The following is a 19,663-nucleotide window of genomic DNA, read 5'->3' as shown; positions in this document are numbered from 1 at the left end:
ATATAACAGTGACCAAGTATGGTAACTGCCCTCATAGATCTTCCACTCTAGTAGAAGATCAGAAAGTCAGTAATCAGTAATGATACAGACATCTGTAATTGTCACATCCATTACAGGCTATGTGCCATCTTGCCTTCATCCTATTATGTGCTGGAGTTAACACTATGGAACTGGCGTTCGAGGGATGCACCTCACTGTGTCCCTTTTATGACGTGTCTTTCTGACAGGCGAAAAGATGTTTCTGTTGCAGTTGGTAAGGAGCTACTCTTACTGAAATGATGAGCTGGACAAACACATTTTAATACAGTGGCTATCCAGAGGAAGGTATTTTCTTCCTTTCTCCCTGCTTCCAGCTTTATTTTTTAAGACGCAAGAAAGAGTAATATATGCATATCTGATAGGCAGCTTCCAAGTGTTACAAATCTCATCCTTCCTGCTGTGTGGCTGCTTGCTTTTCCTTGCACTTTTTTTTTTTGGTCGTTGAGAGGTTATGACAACATGAGCCATATTGTATTTATAAACATCACGTGTTCCCTTGATATGGCTTGCCGTTTCTGCCAGACGGAACACATGGAAGAAACATTTCTTGTTAACTCAGCATTGGTTTTTAGTTATGCTGATTTCCGGGACAGGAAAAATGCCTTCCTACTCAGATTTAACTTTCACAGAGGAGAAGCAAAACCTCTGAATGTCCGTGAAATAGTTTTAACAAGGGTGGATACAGCTCCTTTAAACCACATATTTTGACTAAAACTTCCGTCTGTAAAAAACCCAAGCCTGGCATTTAGTTACCATCAAGACAGGCAGAGCTGGAAGCGTTTGAGAGATGGGTGGTTTCAGGGTCTCTGCACGTCTAGAAAGTTTCTTCTAGAAGAGAACGGTTCGTGGAAGATGTAAGGTAAGAACTGTGCCTTTATAACCAAATAGGATTTTCAGAATTTTTTGGACCTGCTGTAGCACACCTACCTCCATTTGAGTTAACTTTTCTGTATTCAAGTTCAATGCAATGTGGAATTTAAATTCTGGGTTTTTATTTTAACTTCTTGCACACTGCTTAGAAGGAAACTTCTTTGTTACTGGCATTAGTCTGTTTTTTAAAATCCACTTAAGTTACATTGGGCTGTCTCCAATCTATAATCTCATGATCTAGTTTCTGTTTAACCTTATGATTTAGAAAAGGATTTCAAGTGTCAACCTTGTTTGCTAGTACAAATCTCATTGATGTATGTGTTTTGTGACAATTTTCAGTGTTTTCACAAAGGTATTTGACTTGCCTTCGGTTTCTGAGACAAATGAACATTTGAAGGCATGGTACAAATTGGGGGGAGCGGAGGGGGGATTAGTATGCTTCTTTCAACATTCAAGGAAAACGTTATTTGTTGTGTTTTCCTTGTGAACATCACTTTACATTTTAAAATATAAAGTGCGGGCTTCCCTGGTGGCACAGTGGTTGAGAGTCCACCTGCCGATGCAGGGGCCACGGGTTCTTGCCCCGGTCCGGGAAGATCCCACATGCCACGGAGCCTGCGCATCCGGAGCCTGTGCTCCACAACGGGAGAGGTCACAACAGTGAGAGGCCCGCCTACTGCAAAATAAATAAATAAATAAATAAAATATAAAGTGCTTTTTTATCTGGGTTTTAAAAAATTCTTTAAGAAATATCAATTTAAGCTTTATGTATAACATTAAAAATGTCTGCAATTTTTATATAACAGATATAAGCCTGTTATTATCAGGTTTAATGGAAAAACCTGGAAAAAAAATCTTTGGCAGAAATTATATTTACTTGAGATAACTATTCTGTCTTATTCTTGTAATAGTTCAGTCACAATGTTTTGTATTTATTTCTTTTAAAGCCATTTAATAAGAGCAATGTCCTCTTAAGGCAGTCTGTTTCCTTTTAAAGGTACATGTGTGTGTGTGGATCTGTTTATCTTTATCTCAATTTATAGATGAGTTAGTATGGATGAGAAGTTGTTATGGATGAGAAGTTGTTAACCAATGTGGTCTCAATTAATATATATTATTTCATTTAGTCATCATTATAACTCCAAGGCATAGGTACTTTTATACCCATTTTAAGGTTGGAAAACTGAGGCTGAGAGAGATTAAGTGACAAATCACACACTGGTAAGGAGCAAAGCTGGGACTCAGCCCCAGGCTGACTGTGTCTATAGTCCCTGTTTTTAAATCCCACACTGCACACCCTTCCTTACCAGTAGCTAAGAACTCCCAGTCTGCAGTCAGATTCAGATAACTTATCTTGAAAATAATAATTATCAAAGAGCAATGCTTATTCGGCTTCAAGAGAAATTATTTTGTACAGTTTGGGGATGTTTTTGGTTCGATCTGTAGCATCCAAAACCCTAGTATCAGACTGGTTGTTTAGCCGGGGACTTGGTTGCAACTTACTTGGAGTAAGAAGAACACAGTGAAAGTCAGATCGTGTGGGGATTGCAAAAAGCACTGTGGGTGAACTACCCTCTCCTCCTTCCTGCTTCCTTCTTTGCTTCATGTGCTGCGTCACTCATAAAAACCGGCTTCCCGGGATAGGGCAGGGAGCTGATTCATGAGCCTGATTTGGAAGTGAGAAAGTGTCTTGGAATGGAGATTTGCCTACATGTGCCTGCCTGCTGCCCTTTCAGGCTCCTGGCAGAGCTGTTAGGAGAAGGACAGCAAGAAAGTTACAGAACATCAGAGGTGGAGGATTCTGGAGTCAGGGCAGCTAGCCAAGCCACCCCAGAGGCAGGGACTGTTGCTCTCCTCAACACACCTACCCTGCAACTGCCCGAAGATTGAGACATCCACTCAGCTGCAAAAACATCCTGGTGATTTGCAGTGAGAAGTAATTACTGCCGACAGCATCAACAGGGATGCAGCTGATCATCACAGCCCTGAACTTGGGCTGCAGGATCAAGGCAACTTGCTTCCAGCTCCATGGCTGTGTAAAATCCAGGGCTGGCCAACAACCAGCACGCTGGATCAGAACAGGACTTCCCTCTTCCTGCAGCACGGGCTGGGTTGTTAGCCACTGCTGGGGAGATCCGGAGGGGTTTACGCCACACCCTCTGCCCTTTGATATCCAAACCGCATCTCTCGGCTTGGCTTTTGTAAATACAGATGTTCGCAGAAATTGCCTCTGACGGGGAGTTTATTAAGTCCTGGTATTTTCAGGTTGTATTCTTTGCACCCACATGTTGCTTTCTTCCTGGGGTTTTGTTTTTCTGTCTTCTCCGTGGGTCCCCATCAGGGAAGCCCAGACTATAGGAGATTGCATCCGGCCACCTCAGCACAGGTTCCCTTGGTCCAAGATCCTAATTTGTAGAGAGCTTCCAGGGGACCATTCTTCTTTTATTTCTTTTTTTAAATTGAAGTATAGTTGATGTACAATATTGTGTTAGTTTTGGGCGTACAGCAAAGTGATTCAGTTACATACATTTTTTTTTCAGGTTCTCTTCCCTTATAGGTTATCATAAGATATTGAATATAGTTCCCTGTTCTATACAGTAAATTCTTGTTGCTTATCTAATTTATGTATAGTAGTGTGTATCTGGGGACCATTCTTTTCTTTACACTTTTTCTTAAATTTCTCAGCATTTTATATAAATGCTTTTATAGAAATCGTGTTACTTTTGTATATGTATTTGTAGGGGGAAAAGCAAATGTTGATTTTTCTTAAGAGGGAAGAAAAAGTTTTTAAGCTATAAATCACCTGGTGCTAAGCCATTTCCTTTCTGTCCTGCTTTTTGCCCATGGGGTCTGCATGTAATTTGCAGGAGCGATACGTCTGCTCCTGAGACCCTTGAACTGCTACTCCAGACTGGTGGCTGGGGAAATACACCTGATCTGTGTCATTGATGTTACCTCAAGAAACAGGCCTGGCTGACTTGGAATCATAGAGTTTCAGAGGTGGAAATAGGGTCTTACACATCATCTTTTATAACCCTTCACCTTTCAGTTGAGACTCCGGAGGCCTGGCATGGATGGAGTGACTTGGTCCAGATCACAAAATTAGGAAGTGACAAAAACCTCAGACCAGCTCTTTCTCCATCTCTAGTGCCCCCCTGCTTTAGTTCTCACCCCGCTGGGTCCCCCAAGGTGTGTTTTCTTGGTTGATTTAGGAAAAGACTCTACGTCTGACTTCCCTGAGCCGTCCGTGTTGCAGTTAAGTGTAGCCAGGTCCCCGCTTCCTGTTCAGATAGCAGCCCAGCCCTGCAGTGGGACCAGAGCTCATTAATTGGAAATGCATGGGCCTGGCCCCAAAAATTAAACGGATTTTGAGCTAACCAGATTTAGATTATCCAATATTTTTATTGAAAGAGAATAGGCCATCAAGTCAACTGAAGAAACAGCAGCTGCTTCAAATTATGAGATGCTTTGAATGAAGCAATCTTGGCTTAAAAGAGTTGGGAAGTATTATAGCATTATTTGCAAAAGTCAGCCTCTTTGCTGAAGCAATGGCTCCTATGATAACCCTGTTGGAAACTCCCATATTTCCCTACTCAGAGGACTTTGAAAGTTGTTCTTCACTTGGAACCAGTGATTTTTTTTTTTTTTTTTTTGCGGTATGCGGGCCTCTCACTGTTGTGGCCTCTCCCGTTGCGGAGCACAGGCTCCGGACGCGCAGGCCCAGCGGCCATGGCTCACGGGCCCAGCCGCTCCGCGGCATGTGGGATCCTCCCGGACCGGGGCACGAACCCGCATCCCCTGCATCGGCAGGCGGACTCTCAACCACTGCGCCACCAGGGAGGCCCGGAACCAGTGATTTTTGACAGCACATAGAAAAACAGATTCCTACATTTTAATGATTATATAATGTTGTTGTATGGAGTATTGGAAAGGTAAGTAGCACAAAGAACCTGAGAGTAAATGAATCTGATCGTTCATCACAACTAGGTAAGAAAGAAAAGGTCAGTTTAACACTGACATCAAGAAAAGTGTTAGGGCTTCCCTGGTGGCGCAGTGGTTGAAAGTCCGCCTGCCAATGCAGGGGACACGGGTTCGTGCCCCGGTCCGGGAAGATCCCACATGCCGCGGAGCGGCTGGGCCCGTGAGCCATGGCCGCTGAGCCTGCGCGTCTGGAGCCTGTGCTCCGCAACGGGAGAGGCCACAACAGTGAGAGGCCCGCGTACCGCAAAAAAAATAAATTAATTTAAAAAATTTAAAAAAGAAAAAAAGAAAAGCGTTAAAGAGTAAATAATACAGCCGGTGTGAGGATGTGGCCAAAATGGTGATAGTGTCTTGTAACTGAGCAAAGTGTAGAAACCAAGGCTTTGAGGTAAAGCCCAAAACACGGAGGGGACAGAGCAAAACGTCACTGAAGGTTATGCAGTTGACAGCCGTGAGCCGTTGTGAGATCAGAGCAGAATCAAGTCTTGTTGAAGAGTCCGCAGGACCTCCGCTGTCTTGTTACTTGGCCCAAAAGAAAAGCTGTTCAGTACATCATTTTCGTGCCGATTTATTTATTTAAGGCCTGTCCAGATGAAAGGTGTGAACGCCGAGTGCATCGTTCCAGCTGGAGGACCACTGCTCCTTGCTAAGGCTGCACTAACTCACCCCATATTCCTGAAATACGAAGATTGTTTCCCTCAGTTGGTTGATCGCCACACATACTTGATTTCTTTCTTTTTATTATTATTATTATTATTATTATTTTGTGTGTGTGTGGTACGCGGGCCTCTCACTGCTGTGGCCTCTCCCGTTGTGGAGCACAGGCTCCGGACGCACAGGCTCAGCAGCCATGGCTCCCAGGCCCAGCCGCTCCGCGGCATGTGGGATCTTCCCGGACCGGGGCACGAACCTGTGTCCCCTGCATCGGCAGGCAGACTCTCAACCACTGCGCCACCAGGGAAGCCCCTATTATTTTTTTCTTTTCCTGTGAAATCAAAGGTCATGCTTTCCCTTGTTCTGATTAAACTCTTTGAACCTGTCCCTTTTCGCTTGCCCTTGATATGGTATCAAGAGCTGCCAAAGGAAAATCGAAACAAGAAATGGTAATGATGTCAATGATGAGGTAGTCAATGATGAGACATAGTGCGAACCTGATCTATAAGGCACTTAAACTTCAAAGCAAACGCCTCTAAGGCATTGGGTGTCACCGTCAGGGTCTGAAGGCTTCATACAGATGAGCGACTGGGGCTGTTCCTTGTGTTCCCTTCCGAGGAGGAAGGCAACTGAATGGAACATTCTGTAGGTGGGTCCCTACTCCCTTGCCAGAGGGACTGAGGGAACATTCTGGTTACATATCCACAAAGTGGGTATCATTTTTGCTTGCCTTGAAAAGCAAATCTAAAAATATATTTCCTAGCAGCTGTGTAACTGCAGAACCAAACAAAAAAAATCTGCTCTACTGCAGCGCAAATTACTCACTAGATATCTCCAGGGTTCAGATGTTAATGCTTCAGAAATTTGCTGCAGATTTTACTGTATATATTTAGACCAAGGAACCTATTAGCTTGCGATCCACTAGAACCTCTACATTCTCATGAAAATGAGAAATGTGCCACTGTTGGCAACTTAAGGCTATAATTATGTTAATCTGACCATTCTAAGACTGAAATACGTTGTTTTAAAATGTTTCTGTATTTTTTATTATTCGTAACAATGATCTGAAGAAACTTGGTGAAATGCTAATAAGTTTCTGTTCAGTATCACTTTGTGACTAGAGCATAAAAATGAGTGAAACGTGGTATTTGGATATTTTTAATTTGGGCAGAGAATTTTTATCTACAGATATGTACTCATATACACAGTGCATCTTAATAATATGAAAAACTACCCAAATGTACTTTTATATTTTAAATGTAGAGACAGTGCATATACATGCAAGGCCGTCTCCACATATATTCCCAATAACAAAAATTTCAGCGTTTGCTTTGAATCACCACACTTTGCTATACCAAAAAAAAGAAAGGTCAAAAATCATTTTTTGAGCAATACCACAAGGTAAATGTTTTTCTATCAAGAGGTATTCTAAAGCACATGGGTCCCTGTTTTTAATGTGGGACCAGACTAAAATGGACTGTATACTTGAAATTCTGAGCACGTCCAAAAGCTTGCCTTTAGCTACTTGGTTCAGCTTCCTCCTCACCAACCAAAGCTTTTATTCCAGCCACAGTCAAGTGATGACATGGATTCTCTTTTCATTCCCAAAGAGAGGTTCTCCCTGCTGATAAAATAGGAAGGGAAGAAGAAGGATCCAAAACAAAGATGTGGGTCATCACCCATCTCACAATTTATTTATTTATATATATATATATTTATTTATTTATTTTGTCGTACATGGGCCTCTCACTGCTGTGGCCTCTCCCGTTGCGGAGCACAGGCTCCGGACACACAGGCTCAGCAGCCATGGCTCACGGGCCCAGCCGCTCCGCGGCATGTGGGATCTTCCCGGACCAGGGCACGAACCTGTGTCCCCTGCATCGGCAGGCAGACTGGCAACCACTGTGCCACCAGGGAAGCCCTCACAATTTTTATAAATCATTAATACTTGAATCTGCTAGTTGAAACAGTATCAAGTGGATGGAGAGTCTTATGTCTCCTGATCTGGGGTCAGGATCACCAATTCATGTGGGGATGGGAATGAGGAAAAGCGCCTCCTTGAAATGTTATTTGCTTGCATATGAATGGACTTTTTTTGTCTCAAGCATGAGATCTTTGGAATATAATACAGCATGGTGTTCTTGTGTCGGCTGCTTTCAGAATCTTCTTTCTTTCGTGAGCTCTTGTATCTCAAGAAGAGAGTGTATCACTCTCTTTACCCTCCTGTGCACGTGTTCAAGTGGGGCTTAGCCATTCTATTCCTGTTGCTGTCACAGTTCACGGGGCAAGCCCGTGAATGTTCGTCATGCTGTGTGTGGACCATGCTCTTCTGCATGCAAAGTCATATAAGGGTACTTCAGCTCATTTGATGTTCACAGCACCAGCAGGGTAAGTACAGAGGGTGTTCCCGAACTCACTTAGCAGCAGAACCAGTGTCAGGACCACAGTCACCGCCCTGAGACCACAGCCCAAGGAGGTCCTCGGGAACAGAAACCAAGTCTTTTCATTCATAATCCAGCACTCTCTCCACCACACCCTGCTGTCCTTCTGTATCATGGTGAAGAAGGGTACTGATCAAAGAGGGAAGATGATTAAATCTTTTTTAAAAAAAACTTTGGAAACTACTTTGTGGGCTTTAGCACATTGAACAAGTTGAGAGTTGAATCAAGACAACGTCTGGAATCAAGACAACGTCTTCTAATTTTAAGAAACTCCCTTTGTCTGTTTATCGACCCATATCTTCCTGTCGTCTTTTGGAGAAATTTTGCCCCAATGTTGCTTTTCAGAGAAAGGAAGAAAAATGAGAGAAAGGATAATACAAAGAAGAAGAAAAAGAAAGCTGGAGGTTGGCTTGGGCAGTGGGGGAGGATGAGCTACTTTGGGGTCAGCCTGGAGCCTGTTTTTCTTTGAAGGGAGTTGCAAGCTCTCCCTGATAATCATGAACTTCGGAAGGCATCCCGTAGATGACAACACATTTTTGTCACCTGCCTCACCTCCTGTGTCATAGGATTCTTTCCTTTAGGGGGGCAGTGTTTGGAGGTGGGGGGAACACAGCTAGATCGGGGCTGCCCTTTTGCCTGAGGTGGGCATTTTGTCACGTGGCACGCGACTTCCTTACATACGGGGCCGGTAGCTGTCCATTTGGTTCCCCGTGGTTACTACAAGTCAGGAATGCAGGGCATCGCTCAAGGGTAGGAATGCTCAAAGGCTCAGCAGTGTGTCCCTGGATGCAGGGAAGCAGATCTTGTGTCTGGCAGGGAGGCTCCTGGCCTGGTCAGAACCTAGCGGGGAGCAGGGACTGTCAATACAGGGTGAGGCCTGGCAGGGCATGGGCAGAGAAGCACACCAAGCCCAGCCTCAGGGTGTGCTCGACTCCCAGACTGGTTGTCTTTGAGGCTGTTATTTATCCACATAAGGAGAGGCAGTGGTTTTGCTGACCATCTCAGATTCCAAGCCTTGTCCACTGGCTGGCTGGTTGGCTGACTTGATATTTGAACTGAAAACACAAAGGTATTCCTTTGAAATGGAGCACTCTCTTGGGGCTCCTGGGTGCCCTGGAGTCAATGTTTGGAAGGCAGTTATCTACCCACATTTGTAGATAACAGTAATATGGTCTGATCTGTGTTACTCTCCTCTCATGCCTCTTGCAACATTCAATCCAGATGACTTCGTTCAGGTATTTCTGGACCTGATTTTAGACGGGAATAATACTGACCTTAGTGATTCTTGAACCACTGCCCTCCTTTGAACCTTGAACCATTCAGAGAAAGTCAGGTCTCTACACTGATTTCTTAACCCTAGAGTTTGAGATTGTTCTGGTCCTGGTGTTTGACTTTGTTCCTTCATCTTTCAAATGGGGATTATATTGTTTATCTGATGGGAGTGTGCTAGGAATTAAATGGAAATGCATTTGATAAGTAAGAAGTCTCCAAAAATATTAGTTTCCCTTCCCTATCTCCATCTTCTCCTGGCAGATTTAATTGCCAATATTTACAGATGGAGAAACTCTAGGTAATTATGATTGTCACCCAAAGTTGAGTAAGGTCAGCTTTCTGAATTAGGCTTTAACCAAGCCCACAACAGAATGGAGATTTGGATGTGAGCTTGCCTCTCCCCTTTACTCCCTAGAGCGGTTTTTGTCAAAGAGTGGTCCCTGGACCAGCAGGTCAGCATCATCTGGGAACTTGTTAAAAAGGCAAATTCTCAGGCCCCACCCGAGTCCTGTTAAATGGGAAGTGGAACGCATTAATCTGTGTTTCAGCAAGCCCTCTGGGGGATTCTGATGTTGTTGAATTACGTTGAATTTGGAGAACCACTGCCCTAGAATAATTTGCTGGTCGGATCAGAGGTCTAGTCATTTCCGAGGACACTTGACACTTCCCCACCCCTGGTCTAAGACCATGCCTTTCTTCCTGCCTGGAATTCCTAAGAAAGGAAACTCTTTCTTCCCTACTGAAATTCTGCTCATAATTTGTGGACTCACTTAAATCTCACCTCTTCAGGGAAGTGTTCCTCAACTATCCCAGCCAGAAAAATCTTATTCTTCTAGAGATTCCAGAGGGTTTGTCTGTTGCACCTATTTGACACTTGCCACAGTTATTCTTGCTTTTTGTCTTATTTTTATTACTCATGTCCATGCTTCATCTTCTCTACTCTTAAAAGGTAGGAACTGTGGCTTAAAGATTCTTTTTCCTTCCTCAGCCTTAACACTGGGCTTTGCATAGCTTTGCGTACATAATGACTACCCACATATTTCACAGACCCACAAAATGTCGCCTTTGGAATGGGCCTGAGAAGCAACAAGAGATCAGACTTCTTGCTTACAGGTAAAGAACCGGATCTTAACACCTGGATCAGAAGTCAGGTTCCGGGGCTTCCCTGGTGGCGCAGTGGTTGAGAGTCCACCTGCCGATGCAGGGGACATGGGTTCGTTCCCCGGTCCGGGAAGATCCCACGTACCGTGGAGCAGCTGGACCCGTGAGCCATGGCCGCTGAGCCTGTGCGTCCGGAGCCTGTGCTCCGCAATGGGAGAGGCCACAACAGTGAGAGGCCCGTGCACTGCAAAAAAAAAAAGAAGTCAGGTTCCAGGATACCCGGTTTGGTGTTCTTCCTTCTCCACGTATTGCATTGACTTGGTGAGAGACACCTGACTGGGACACTCGGGGCCACTGGCCTGGTCCAGACTAGCAGATGTCCTTGGTTTGCTGCCACAGACTCCGGCTAAACCCAAGGAAAACAGATGGGTCTTCAAACATATATTCATGTAATTTATAAACCTGGAACCTTTTCAGTTCTTTCATAACTAATGAGAACTGGGAAAGTTCACAAGCCTATATAATTATATAACAAATGGCATCTATTCCCAGTCATACATGAGAGAATTTTGCCAGTTCACATACTCAGTATACCTGGGACACCCATGGAACTTCTTTTAGTTTCAAGAGTTGCTGTTAAGAGTAGAAAGAAAGTGGCTCTTCTGAACCCAGGAAAAATATGCACAAGGGCTATTTTGATCTGGATCACCATCATTGTTTTTTCATGTTTATTTTGAGGGAAAAATTGAACTTGGTGGGTTTGTTGAATTATTGTCCCTCAGTGTTATCCTCTGGGGCTGTCCGCTCACACAACCCTTTCTTTTCATATAAATTTTGACACTGGCTAATACTGTGCACCCTGAGGATCAAGAATAATGGCATGGCTAAAACACCTTTCATCAGAAGCCATCCATAAAATTCCCTTTAAAATTGGCTCTGCTGACATAGCTCACCTTATATTGTGTTGTTTGTTCTATCACTTGGTAATAGAACCAGCACATATCCTACCCCGATCAGTATGAAAACAGAGCAGAATGCAGGCAACGGGACGATTCCAATAGAAGGGCCACGGTTATGACCCAGGTGCACAGAGTTGATTCCAGAAAAGTTGTGAGGAAAGAAAGGGGAGAGGGGCAGGGGGACAGGAAGCAGGCCTGAAGGGGTTAAATCTACCAGGGAACCCTTGGTGTTAAGAAGCCGAGGCTGTTTGAAGCCCTGAGAAAGGGGCTGATGGCGATTTGAGTAGCTACATTGTGAGAGGGCAGTGGCAGACGGAGAATAAAAGACCATTTATTTTCCAACTTGGCATCATCCATCCATCAGTTTGTTTACCAGCATTTTCTCCAGTGGTCTCTGAAGAATATCTATCCTTTAAGCTGTAGCTGTAGAGCGTAAAAGTCTAGGTAGATCGTTGTCAGTTCGCTGTTTAGGTTTGGATACGGTGATGATATGTTGTATCATCAAACCAAACTTTTAAAAAAATTCTTACATTGTTGTGAGCATCCTAAAGCTATATAATGTTGTGTCAGCTTTCTTTCACTTACAACATAATCACCTAGATCCGTTTCCTGAATGAAAGGTAAGTGGGACATAAGGCACAGTGACAGAGGTGGAACGCATCTGAGAGATGTGGTCCCAGGAATGTCACCCAGTAGCGGAATCGGGGTCCTAATGGTAAAGAATGTTAATCAGATGAGGCCCAGATATTTTATCCCATAAGCAATCTGGTGTCTGTGATTAATGAAGACATATATATGTGTGTATACATATACGTATATGTGTATATACACGTATTTACACGTATGTAACTGGTGATGTAATGATACCCATATAGTGAGAATTAACTAGTGGTATATAATATATGAGGATATGTAAGTATATATAAGCATAATGTATACTAATATGTATATTAGTTAAATACAATGTATAATTAATTATATAACTAATTTTGAGGCAGGAAGGTAAAAATTAATAGTAAGTCAAGAGAGTACCTGTATCATTATATCCTAAAGCCACTGAGATGTCCTGTTACTCTTTTCCTTTGCCCTGAAAATCTGGACCTGAAAGGTGAGCAAATGAGGTACTTCTCGAGCGGAGTTCACCAGACTGCCCGCTCATGGTCAAAACTCAAATGCATTAACCCTCAGTAATTCTGTAGGGAAGACCTTGGGAGCATGAGTCCTTGCACAGCTCCTCAGCGACCTGAAGGACATGAGATTTCACACTTAAACAGAGAAGGAAGTAGTGACAGTGTTGAGGCTGAAGATGGGGATTCTTGCTGCTTTGCTACTTAGTCCTTTGTGAAGCTGGACAAGGTTCTTATCTCCTCACACTTCCATTTTCTCACCATTCACATGTGGAGAGTGACACCAGACCTCCTGACCCCATGCATTTCACTTCGTTCTGTGGCTCGTGAAATAAAATCACCATTGAAAGCACTGTCTAAACTGCAAACTGCTGGATGATGATGATGATGATGATGGTGTGTGTGTGTAGCCATCTTCCATCGTACCTTCACCGCATGGAGTTATCTAGATTTTTCTTGACTGTCATCACAAGATAAGAGAAGTGGAGGAGAGGGGAATTCCCTGGCAGTTAGGACTCCGCGCTTCCACCGCAGGGGGCACAGGTTCAATTCCTGGTCGGGGAACTAAGATCCCATATGCCTTGCGATGCGGCCAAAAAAGGGGAAAAAAAGTAAAATCCTTCGTAGAATAAAAAACATTATAAATAAATAAAACAGTATATTATATACTGTAGGATGTTATGTTGACCAGTGAAATAGGAGTTTAGAGACTTGTCCTAAAAAGAAAAACAAAATCTAAGGCACTGAACATTTGTATTTGGGTGATGGAGACGACTTATCTCAGAGCACCAAAAGGGAGTTGTGTATAAAAGTAATTGTCTGTGCAGGAAAGGGGTGGATGTGCAGAGATGAGATAAATAATGGGAGTTCTTTGTACCATCCGTTGCAAGTGGTAGCAAGAAAATATCGTTTTACAAACTGTAACTATTTTAGATATAAAAGGAGGTTGTCCTTGCCTGAGTATCCCAACAGAAGATTGAATGTCTTTATGAGGACATTGTTCTTTTATCTGTGCTGCAGCTCTGCACAGTTACTGATTGTGGCTTGGAAGTCACATGATTTATTTCATGTTACTTGTTATGCATTTCCATCCTGAGATCTTGAGTCACCACTGGGCATGGTATTAAGTCAGCCAGCGGGTCTGGGGCAGGAGGGCTCAGCAGAGTTGGCTGTGTCAAAATATTTGTGGGAATAACACTCATCTTAAATATAGCCAGAAGCTCACCGTGTCTTTCCTGAGAATTAAATAATTTTGGCAACAGTCTGTATGTCTCGTGTCTGGGAACCATTCCATTTATGACCAAATGAAACATTAATAGACCTTCCAAAGGACCATCTTTCCAATTTTAACAGTGTAAGAAAGATGAATTTGAAATTTTTCCAGCATCAAAATCACTCCCCTTCACAATAACATCTTTGTGTTTATAAGAGTGGTTTAGATTTTCTTTTAGCATATGTACTTTTTTAAAAAGCCAATAAAGCAGCGAATGCGAAAGGGGAAATAGGAATAAATTTCACAAGACCGTTAGCCTTACCAGAGCATAAAAAGTATTTCCCGTTGAGGTAATGCTGACTAGTTATTAGCATGTCTTTTCTTAATACTCACTAGAAATAAATTGCTTCCACTTTGCCTATAGTGCCAGTCAGTGAAAGGAACAGGGAGAATGAATAGTAAGACACTTAACACACTGCTGGGAAGTGCAGGTTCAGAAGGGCTGTAGCATCTGAGCTAGGCAGCTGAGAACTTGGCCAAGTAACAGAACCAGAGCGTGGGATGTTGGTGATTGGGTTCACCCAGAATAAGCCAAACTTTGCAGTAAGTTGTCCTGTAAGAGCCATTCTCTGGAGGGCATAGGCCACCCAGGTGAAGCCGAGTTCTGTGGCACCAGAATCCTGTTTAGGAAATTACCTTGCCTGATCCCCCAGCCGGCACTGGGTTCCTGAACTCCCCTCTTTCTTGGGTGAGCTGGGCTCTGAATCCTTACTAGAGAGCATTTAACTCATCCCGATTCACCACGGGATGGTGCCAGCTTTCACACTCCTGACGGTGGATTACTGCTCTAGTCCTGACCAAGCCATGCCTCTCCTGCCCAGACGGTGCCCTGAAGCAGTTTGAGTGTAAAAGAAAATTGCCCTGAACATGGCAGGAAGGAAGAGATGGGAGAGGTGACCGGGACCATGTCTCACCTTGCACCCACCGACTCCCAAGGTAGCAGGGTCCACAGAAGCCACCTGCCGCTAAAGCGGCAGACGTGGACTCCCGTGCTGAGCTTGGCGGGGTTCATGTGGCCAACAGCAGTGACAGCTCAGTGCTTCTGGGCCAGGGGGCAGGGCCAGCAGAACCCAGACACTCCACATTCGTTCACCTCCCTAACGGTCCTACACATACGAAGAGCCAGGTGCATTCGTACAAGAATGCTGCTGGGTAGGACATCTTATGCCCTACAACTGGGGCTTTGGGGAGGCAGTCGGGGTGGGACCACAGCTTCACCTCCACCCCCCTTCTTGGAAAGCACGCGTTTGACCGAGGGAACAAGACCTGCCAAATGTATACCAGATGTGTCAGGGGCCAAGACAGTGTGCTTCCCATACTCTGGTGAGAAATAACAAACTCTTGCCAATTAGATTAAAAATCAAAACAAGGCTTTTCACATTCCGTCTGCTCTTCTCCGACCTCTTAGGTGGCATCTGTTACAACAACTTCATCCATATATTGTTTCAAATGAGACATCTTAGGAGGAAAGCAATGTCATGGGCTCCATGTTCTCCTTCCTTTAATCAGAGCTTTTTGATAGCAGTAAACAGTTTTTTTTTAGAGAGAGCCTGCGACACTGACTGGATTTGAACTTAAGAAACATCATGGAATTCTTTTGGTCAGCAAGAACGACCTCTAAAGGCCTTAAAATGTTTGAAAAATGCACGTGGTTGTGGGGTGTGGCGTAAGGCCAGCAGGGCCTCCAGCCCAGCCTTCGGAGCTGTATGTCCCTGGGTTCCCACAGGAATGGCTTTCTGCCCCATTCAGTCCCCGAGGGCTCAGAAAGCATGACGGTGATTAAACAGGGCCTGCCTGGGAGCTAAGGAAATGCTTCCTCGCTCTCACCTTTTGTTGGTGATATGTTAATACCTGTCTCTTCTGAGGGCTGCACAAGCCACTTCTTGTTGGGAACACAGCCCTCCTAGCGCCTTTTCCTCTGGAAGAAAAGAGCTGTGTTGACAGCGGTTGCCCACGGGGGTCTCAGGAGACTGCCCCGGCCTTCCCCTCCTCTGTCTTGTCGAGGGTAAGGCAGGAGGACTCGGGCTCCCTTTCCCAGATACCCTCTTTGCTAGGCCTTGGCTGGGCCTCTGTCTCTTTCCCACCCCTTTCAGGTATGTTTTCCAGAATGATTGCACTCGCTTGCCTGGTGCTGCCTAGGTCTGATTCCTGGCTGCTACTCAAAGTTCAGCTTGGTAAAACCTGGTTAATTAATAGACAGCCTCCTCTGTCACCCTCGTGTTTACCCTCCGGTGTTATAAACCAGGGGGAAAGGCTCACGTTTCTTTCGGTTGTCAACCCGCGGACTTGAAAAGTCTGGCAGCAGAATGGGCATTGGGTGCTGGCCCATCTGGGTTTTCTCAGGAGCCCCCCGTCTGCAGCAGGACACAGAGAGTTGGACCTGGGGCAACTGAGCATGTTGGGTTTTCTGATGATTTAGTTTGTTGGTGGCTGGTCGTTTGCTTGTGTCCGTGACCCTCTTCGCCTTAGTAAGATCTGTCTTGTAATATTTCCTTCGTTGTTAACCCCATTTACCGAGGCCTCTCTGAGTTCATTTGTTGGTGTGTGTTTTCCGTGCGAGCAGTTGTTAGAGGACTGAGTCACCCGTGCGGTAGCCTGTGGTTGGATGTGGGCTGAGGTTATTCAGTGACTAATATCCAAGGGGAGGAGAAATTGGCTTATCATGAGAAGGACGTCTTTTTATCCATGCCTGTGGCAGCTTCGCTCAGAAAACCGGGGTAAAACAGAATGGTCTTTACTGGTTGTGAACACCAGGGTACATTTTAGGATCTGTGTTTTTGTGTGTGTGATTTCTTCTCTGAAGAGAAAGCTGTCTAAAATATCCACGTGTGGAACCGAGGGTTGAGATGAAGCCAGCAAACAAAGGAATCGCGTGACTGAGAGCTCAGCCAATGTGCTTTTTCCCCGGCGTTAGCTGTTCAGGTGATTTCCTTAAGAGAAAGTAAGTGGCTTTAATTCTTTGAGGATGAAAGAGTCTCCTAAGAGCCATTTGCAGTTTTGTCTGGTGACTTCATTGTATGGTCTGATTGAGTGGTGTGCTTACACATTCTAGACTTGGAAGGGTGGGGTTTGAAACACAATAAACTGTACATGATATTCCCTTCCGCAAAGTATATATATATATATATATATATATATATATTTTAATGCTCCATAAAGAGACATGATTACATGAGACAGTTTCCCAAATCATTTGAAAGAAACATTTTTCATGCTAGATTTTATTTTTTTTCCCAGAAGCCATTGTAAGTTTTTTCTCCTCCTCTTTTATATTCGAGAAACTTGTAAATGAGTAATATTGGATTTAACTTACGGTGTTTGGGGGGAAACGAAATATAGGTATGTTAGGATTCCTACCTCAGACTTCAGGTAGATTAATTTGAAACTGCCCCAGATTCATTCTGGTCTTTAAGGAGGGTAAGCCAAGCAGTGTATTGAGTCGTGTGCTATGAGCAGGGCAGCGGCCTCTCAGCTGGGGCCACGGTGCAGAGGCTCTGGAAGAAACTATGCTGTTTACAAGAATTGGAAGGACTCACTCAACCAAGAGCTGGCCGTAGCTTGGGCAGTAATGGAAGGAGGGAGACAATGCCCAACAAAACAGATGAACGATGAGGAACAGCCTCATTCATGCGTTGCCAATATATCTAGCGCAAATAAATGAATTTTTTCTTTGTCTGGGCCGAGGTGCAGGGAAATAAATATCCATATTGTGTCCTGGGGAGGTGTTAAAAGAATCTTTATTTCTGTATTTAGGTCATCTCTTTCTTGCTGTAAAATGAAATTCTTTAAAGCTCACATAAAGACGTTAGGGTTGAAATTTTCTGAGCTAAAAGTGTCAGTGATATAACATATCAGATATTTTCAACTTTCTAAGAGCGATGAAATGATACAGAAGATTAGTGACCATCAGAAGAACTGGTGGGAGAATAAAGGATTCAGGTTTATTAAGGTGAATAGCAACCGTGGGCATGGGTGTGTATGTGTGTGTTTTGCTTATTTATTTTACATTTAAAGTTTAATATAAGTTTCTCCTAAAAGGTCTGACTTTGAGTAACAGTATAGGAAAAACCTAGCATGTATTTAATGTCATTTCTTTACTCATTAGCCAAAACACAGTTAAAATACAAAACAAAACAAGACCATGCAAGTGCCTGATTCTAGGAAGATACCTCCATAGAAAGAACACTAATAAAAAGGGCTGGGATTTTTTTTAAACTATGAATTATAGAATCTTAAGTGTCATGCTGGTTCAGTCAGTCAGGCAATGAGTATATCTCCTGTACATAAAGTCCACTTTTTTTTTTTTTTTTTTTTTTTGCGGTACGCGGGCCTCTCACTGCCGTGGCCTCTCCCGTTGCGGAGCACAGGCTCCGGATGCACAGCCTCAGCGGCCATGGCTCACGGGCCCAGCCTCTCTGTGGCATGTGGGATCCTCCCAGACCGGGGCACGAACCCACGTTCCCTGCATCGGCAGGTGGACTCTCAACCACTGCGCCACCAGAGAAGCCCCTAAAGTCCACTTTTTATTGGACTAGCAAGTGGACTCCTTGGAAGATCACACTGAAGACTTCAGAAAGATTCTTTCTTTTTGTCTCCCCATACCTTCTGCCTCATCCTAACAGTGATTTGCCTTTGGTTGCTCTGTATCCTTTAGTGTGTGAACCCAAGTTATCTAATTTTAAGGGTTTATTCAAGCGGCAGGTTTAAAACATTTCCCTACTATATCATGGGAAGATGATGTCATTCTCTACTTGGGCTCCATGTAGAGCCAAGAATGAAATTATCAAGATTCTTCTCAAAACTCAGTCTTGGAAAGTCAGTCCTGGGTTGGCAAACCAAAAGAAGAATTTTACCAAAGGCTTCCAACCTCTAGGTCACCCATATTGATGGAGACATTCATCCTTAGATTACCTGTTTTGGCATAGCAGAATGCTTGTATTCACCTCCACTGTGGATAACTCAGGTGGACAGTGATTCATTCAGTGACCCTGTTGGATAAAGGCAGGATTATTTTGAAGTGGACAAGACAGGGCTGACATACAGCATTACCATCAGGTACGTAATGTTGATTGCTTATGGCTACGATCCATCCTCGTTGGCTGAGGTCCCATTCTGGCTGGTTGGTACTCATGTGATACTGGCTGTTGGATGTTAAATATTTTTACTATCACCTGCATTTCCCATATGAATGCACAGTGTATCTGAATTACTGTTAATTAATTGTTACATTTCTTTCTGAATTCATCTGCACAAGGCGTCCAGAAAGTCTAAGAGATTTTTCTAATGAGTTTTTTTGCATGTGTTTTATTTTAAATTTTATATAACTTCATTTCACTTAGTTATATAATGTGCCTCCTAGCCATTTCTTTTCACATCACCAAACATGTTTTTAAAACACCTATGCAGGCATCTCTGTTGTTTTAAAAGAAATTTACTCAAATTTTTATTAATTAAAATTAACTTTATATTTTTCTTTCATTAATACTCTTTATTCTTCTAGACAGTTCTGTACTCCTAGGAATACTGATGTCTCATTTTGCTCTCTTACCAGAAAAGGGGGGGTTCTCTATGTGTTCATTTGGTTCAGGATCCCCCAAATCCAGATGAAGCCAGATGAGAAGGAAAGAGAGGACAGGGAGTAGTGACTAACCCCGTTAGGATTATTGTTCATCCTAAATGGGTTCTAGACATTTGAAACCCTATTCTTTGGGGGGAGGGGGGATGAATAACAATAATGACAATAGTACCTACTATTTGTTGCACCTGATTGACCTTGATCACCATGTGACGCTTTATACACAGTGGCATGTTTGAATATATCTTTACGTGTGTTTGGGTTGATTATTGCGTTGTGTGGTCTGATTGGGTGGGGAATTTGGCCAAATATGCACTGCCGGCTGAGCCAGTCCCTCTTTTTTTTTTTTTTTTTTTTTGCGGTACGCGGGC

The 19,663-nt window shown here is 43.7% G+C and overlaps 1 protein-coding gene across 18 annotated transcripts in view; it reads left to right on the top strand.

Annotated features, from left to right (window-relative positions):
* The window catches only part of KIAA1217, a gene marked incomplete at its 3' end in the record, with an annotated part of 492,015 nt that overhangs the window by 385,909 nt on the left and 86,443 nt on the right, over window positions 1-19,663 (top strand). Inside the window, exon 1 of one of the 18 annotated variants that reach the window (XM_081227581.1) lies at window positions 64-898. The exons of 16 other annotated variants lie outside the window; for them this stretch is intronic. Of the gene's footprint in view, window positions 1-63; window positions 899-15,963; window positions 16,659-19,663 lie in introns of those variants that run through there. One more of the 18 variants, XM_081227580.1, reaches the window with a different exon arrangement.

Source organism: Mesoplodon bidens (genome assembly GCF_964165515.1).
Source record: "Mesoplodon bidens genome assembly, chromosome: 3".
NCBI lineage: Eukaryota > Metazoa > Chordata > Mammalia > Artiodactyla > Ziphiidae > Mesoplodon > Mesoplodon bidens.
The sequence above is the reverse complement of the archived record's forward strand: the minus strand, read 5'-3'. Positions and strand labels throughout refer to the sequence as shown.